Source organism: Gorilla gorilla, chromosome 10 (assembly GCF_029281585.2).
Source record: "Gorilla gorilla gorilla isolate KB3781 chromosome 10, NHGRI_mGorGor1-v2.1_pri, whole genome shotgun sequence".
Lineage (NCBI taxonomy): Eukaryota > Metazoa > Chordata > Mammalia > Primates > Hominidae > Gorilla > Gorilla gorilla.
This window is the reverse complement of record NC_073234.2, coordinates 28,754,919-28,760,801: the sequence shown is the minus strand read 5'-3', so window position 1 is coordinate 28,760,801 and position 5,883 is coordinate 28,754,919. Positions and strand designations below refer to the sequence as shown.

The window sequence follows — 5,883 nt, the reverse complement described above, 5'->3', positions numbered from 1 at the left end:
CAAATTTGTTGGCTGCGTGGGCTGGGATATTCATCTTTCTCCTGACCTTGGACATCAGAACTCCTGATTCTCAAGCCTTTGGGTTTGGACTGGAGGCACCAGCTTTCCTGGGCCTCCAGCTTGCAGATGGCATATCATGGAACTTCTTAGCCTCCAAATTCATGTGAGCCAATCCTTTATTATTTGTATAATTATGGTATATTCATTGTATTATATCTATCTAATCTCCTATTGGTTCTGTTTCTCTACAGAACTCTAATACACCAGTACAATGGAAAGATTCCTAAATTCAAAAGCCAGAAGGCTGGGTTCCTATTCCCACCCTGCCTTTTACCTTCTGTGTGTTCCTGAGGAAGACACTTCATGCTCCACTATTTACTTACCTCTGAAACGAAGGGCCGACCCAGATCAGTTGTTCTCTGACCTGCTTGGAGGGACTCAGAGGCTGTGGAGGTGAGTGGGAAACAGGCCAGGTTCCAGGCCCACACTTCAAAGAGACAAGGTCTGCTTTGGACTGTTTCACACACAGGGCTTCTGAGTTTTAGATTTCATTAGAAGTGTTTCTTCTGCCAAATGAAATTTGAAAACCACTGAGCTGGGTGATTATTAGGACCCATTCCAGCTGTCACATTCTTCCAGCATGAAGATCAAGTTCAGCAGTGCAGCAGCTGGAGCTGTGGAAAGAGGTGGTATGAGTTTGGGCTTGGCTTAGTGGACATGGTAGCCAAATCAGAGATCCCTTTCTCATTCAAGTCATCTGTTGCTACCTGTTTGCTCTGGAGGTCTGAACTTCTGGGAGATAAATGTTTAAACTGACAGACTTCAGTTCAAATAATGACTCCACATTCGTATCCTGATATTGGGTAAATAAATAAATCTCTTAAATTCCCAGAGCTGCAGGTTCCTAGCCTATAAAATGATGACATCACCTACTTCGCCCAGTTGTTGTATATACTAGTTAACATGGTCTAAACTGTGCCAATTGGAAGACCCAAAATGCAATGCCTTGAGAAGAGTAAAAGGTTTTTTCTCTTTCATGTAAATAGTCTAGAACAGGCCAAGTGGTGGGCCCTCTACTCCAAGCATCCTTCAAGGAACCCAGGAGATGCTAGTTCTATTATTTTCAGCACGTTGCTCACAAGGTTACTGCAAGGTTGGTATTCCAGCCAAGCAGGAAGGTGGGGCGGAGGTGGGGTGGTATGGAGGAGCCTATGAGCCAAGTTTCATGGTCAGGTCTGAGAGTGGCTCACATCACTTCCACTCACATTCTATTGGTGAGAGCTTAGCCATACAACCACACTGAGTTCCAAAAGAAGCCAGAAACTAGTCCCTGGCTGGATAATTCCCTCCCAGTTAAAATTCTATTGCTTTGGGTGTGCTGAAAAGTCTAGGGTAGTTTCCACCATATTACACATAGAAAAGTGCTTAACACCTAGGAGCCTCCGGCTCAGCATCTCCACATAGGCCCAGCTCTGCTGATTAAGTGTGTTTCCATGTGGGCATATGCGGAGGTGGCCAGCACTGTTCCATATCCTCATTTCAGGATTTTTCACAGCTGCTTTCAATCTACTTCTCCTAAATGACTCTCTTTGGCTACACCTCGTTTTCCTAGAGTGAATATTTCCATCAGCTGATGCCCTTCTCAGGCCTCAATCTCCCCTGGTTTGCAGACTGTGGCCCTCCTTGGCCTCTCTGGAATCTGGCCATTTGAATCCTGTCAGCCCTGTTCTCCATCACCAAAGGACTCCGGGGGAACTTTGCCAAGCCGGCTGTCAGCCACAGGCAAGCTTTCTGAAAAAGACGTGCCAACCACAGCCACAGAAAGTCCATTCCCTTGAATAACTTTGTTAATATTTGAAAATTAGTTCCCTTGCTCCTGAGCATGCTACTGGGTATTTGGATATAAGAGCAAGGATGAGGGCAATAGAAAATTAAAATCATGTTCTACTTATATAAACTGCACAGACATGGAAGGGTAGGTCCTATTACCTATAATCCTGGGACTTTTAGACTCTCACTTTCATTGGACCAGAGTTGCCTTAGGGACAGTAAAAACACAAAATGCTGGGTATTGTTTTCATCAAGCAACTACTGATAGTGCACATTTAAATCAAAATTCTTCTAATCCCAAACTCAGTAAACAGGTGCTGTGAGCTTAGTTCTGCCCCTCTGGCTTCAGATTTTACCCCACTGGATGTGCCCAATTCTGAGATGACAAGACGCTTCCAGCTTCCACATGGTTGCAATTTGGCTGTAGAACTGGCATGAAAGCACGTCACTGTGTCAGCACCTGGGCCACCAGATGAATAACCTATGAACAACAGCTTTGGACTAAAATATGAAGGGGTTGTTTTCCTTCGATCTCCCCCTACCTTCCTCAGAACCTGCTACAAGGAAAGATTTATAGACTCGAAAGCGTCGATGACTGATTAGACCCATATGGTTGCTCCTGCTGTTTCTGATATTTTAAAAAATTGTCTTATAAAGAGATAAAAATAAATAATCAATGGAAAAACTTTTGGCATGGGTGAGACATTTAGGGAAAGAAGTCATTTCAGCCTCCCCCAACACACACATGCACACACACATACAGCCTGTATCACACAATGGAGGTGAGGACCCACTCAATCTAGGCTCAGGACTGGCTCCATGGGACAGATGGGTGGGACAAGTCATCCTGCTGCAGTCAGGTAGCAGGGAGCACCGAGGAGACTAAGATGACAGAGACAAAATAACTAGAGAAAAGATACAGGAGCTAGGGGGAGAGGGTTGAGGTTTGAGGAAGCTCTCTCTTCCCAGTAGGGGAGAGTTGGAAGCCACAGATGTAGTTACAGCCCCTTGTTTTCCAGATGAGGAAACAGGTGCTGTGATGTTAAGAGCCCCCAGTAGTGGTCCATGTAGCCAGTGGCCTATGTCAGCTGGGCTCTTACTCTCATGTGAGAGGTGCCACCTTCAAATGTCTGAGATCCACTGACCTTCTTTGAACAATAGCAACTGAAGTAAGAAAACACCATGAAAAGCCCATGCCTCTTTAGCGCCATTTTCATATTGATTTTCCGTCTTCCTCCATGCAGTCAAAGGGCAACATTTTCTCTGCAACTTCCCAATTTTGCCTGATGCAAATAAAATGTGCTGCTCTTGCCCTTCTCTCCTTTTCCCCTTAGTATTCTTGATTTTCCCCTAGATACTCAAGTAATGCCCAGGTCTCAGGAATGTATAATCTCTTGCTTATCTCTAGCAACAGATTTGGGAATGAGGAATCGTTCCCTGGAAGAGTCAGAGTGCTCGTAGACACATTCTGCTGAGTTGCACCAGCTCCTCCCCTGGGAAATCCACTAAGACTAGAGGAAAGAATTGCTTGGAGGATTCAGAGGCTGAAGAGTGGACAGACGGCTTTAATTGAGAAAAAGAAGCAGAAAATTGAGGAAGATGTGAGGCATCAATGCCAGCAGACGACATGTGACAGGTGCTAGCCACATGGATCACACTAAATTTCTGTCATTTATATAGATAAAAAAGAATTTCCAAAGAGCTCCTCCATAATTCAGCATTAACCAGCTTTAAATCATCACCTTTCTTTACCTTTTCAAAGCACTTTTATCTAGCTAGCTTTCATTTTCAGAGTGGCCAATTCAGGTGAGGATTCTCAATCCTGTTCTGCAGCTGAGGAACTCATGCTCAAAAAGGCTGAGTTTATTCTCCTACATCCAAACACCTTGCTTTTCCAAATCTTGTGCTCACTTTACCTACACATTTTGATTTTTCCAGGATGATGACAAGTTAGACATGCAGACTCCTCAGGCTCATTCATAATCTGTATAGACATTACAGGTCATGCAAATTTAAGAAAAGGCTAAAAGGTGCCCGTTTGCACCCAACATGTTGGATAATGCCCCGGTAAACTGGAAAATCAGTTTCCACAGCCTCGCTCTGTAGGTTTCCTTGGAATTGTAAAAGCATAGGACTCTGCCTCATATTTATTTATATACGGCAGTGAGGATAGAAAGGAACAGACCGAAAGGAGAAAGGAATTTTAAAAGCCATGGAAAGCTGCCCTAAATGTGGTTGGATATAGAGAGGAGAGTGCTAAAGGCAAACAGCTGTGCCCTCTTTGCCTTTTTGCTGAGGAAGGGGATTTAAGCCAAAAGAACACAGGTAAACATGGATTTCTTAAAGTTCTCACTGTAGTTATGTAGCCTTGGGAGATGAGGAATTGTAAAGTAGATGCTGGCTTAAACAAACGATAAATCCTTGAGGTGATGGGCACCCCATTTTCCCTGATGTGATTATTACACATAGCATTCCTGTATCAAAATATCCCATGTAACCCGTAAATATATACACCTACCAGTATATTTCTGTGGCTAATCTGAAAGCCACCTGCACCCTTGTGAAGACACCCACAGGGACTTCTGCCTCCCCTCCTACCCTCTGGCCTCAAGAGCTCCCTGGGCTCTCCTGTTGCAGGAGGGAGAGGGAGAGCTTCTTTAGTTTCCTGGTAAGGATCTCTGAAGACAATTCCTTAGGCTTGGATAATTCCCAGACATTTGCTAAAAAGCAGCATCCTCCAAAGCTTTAATTTGGATCACAGGAAAATGATGCTCCCGCCTCAGATTCAAACACAGTTTTATCTCACACTGCAAGCTCCCTGGCATGGGCAAAGTCCTCGATGCCTTTCCTGGTGGTTTCCAACATCAAGGACATACTTGTTCCTCCTCCTAGCTCTCTCCCTCAGCCAAGTCCTTCCTTACAATGAATTGTCCTGCAGAACTCCCTCTTAAGCTTGGCTTCTGGGGCAGAAAACCTACTTTCTGAAAGGGTATGGGGACTGTCAGAGCATGAACTGGACTCAAGCTCCCAATTACAGAGCAGACACAAGGCTCTGCCTGCACCAGGCCATCCCTGGATTTCTGCAGCTCCAGGACTCTCTTCCAGCATCTAGATGCAGCTACTCTCATTCCAGCTTTGTGTCCTGTTTGATGCAAAATCTTTATTCCTTCCTGTTTCAATCCCTGTCACATATTCTGTGTGACAAAGCAACAAGCTGGAAATTGAGTTCTAAGTTTTATACCCAGCTCTGCCACAAATGTGCCATGACCTTGAACAAGTCACATGACTTATCTGGACTTGGATTCTCTCATCTGTAAAAAGAGGAAGCTGAGCTATACTACTTTTAAAATGTCTCCAGCTTTAATTTTATTAGAATATCAGCTGCTTCCTCCTCTGGTTTCTCATGGCAGGTTGTGCATTCTTCTCTGGAGACACCATATTTCATTGGAATATCTCTCCTTACAAATGTATTTCCCCACTAGATTGGCCCCTCAAGAACAAGGATTGTATTTTAGTTACCTCTGTTATCTCTGTACCTGGGGAGGAGTGAGAAAAGGAGAGCAGGAAAGGGAATGGTATAGTACCAACATTTGTTGAGCTTCTATTATGAGGAATTGTCTATGCTACACATTGTACATAAAGTATGTATGATGCACAGTATAAACATTATAATCTGGAATCAACCTAAATGTTCATTAGCAGATGAATGGATAAAGAAAATGTGGTATATAGATGCAACACAATACTATACAGCCATAAAAAAAAAAGAGAATGAAATCTTGTCATTCACGGCAGCATGGATGAGCCTGGAGGACATTACGTTAAGTGAAAAAAGTCAGGAACAGAAACACAAATGCCACATGTCCTCTTTCATATATGGGAAAATTTAAAAAGTTACTCTCATAGAAGTAGAGAGTAAAATCGAGGCTACTAGAGGCTGGGAAGGGTAGAGGGACAAGGGTCATAGGGAAAAGAGAGTTAACGGATACAAATTACAGCTAGAAAGATGGGAAGAGTGAATTCCAGTGTTCTATAGCAGGGTAGGTGACTACA

General features: G+C 43.7%; 1 pseudogene; it reads left to right on the top strand.

Moving 5' to 3' along the window:
• Positions 1 to 271: 271 nt before the first annotated feature.
• Positions 272 to 3,473, top strand: LOC101127199 (putative uncharacterized protein encoded by LINC01559; annotated as a pseudogene).
• Positions 3,474 to 5,883: the final 2,410 nt, after the last annotated feature.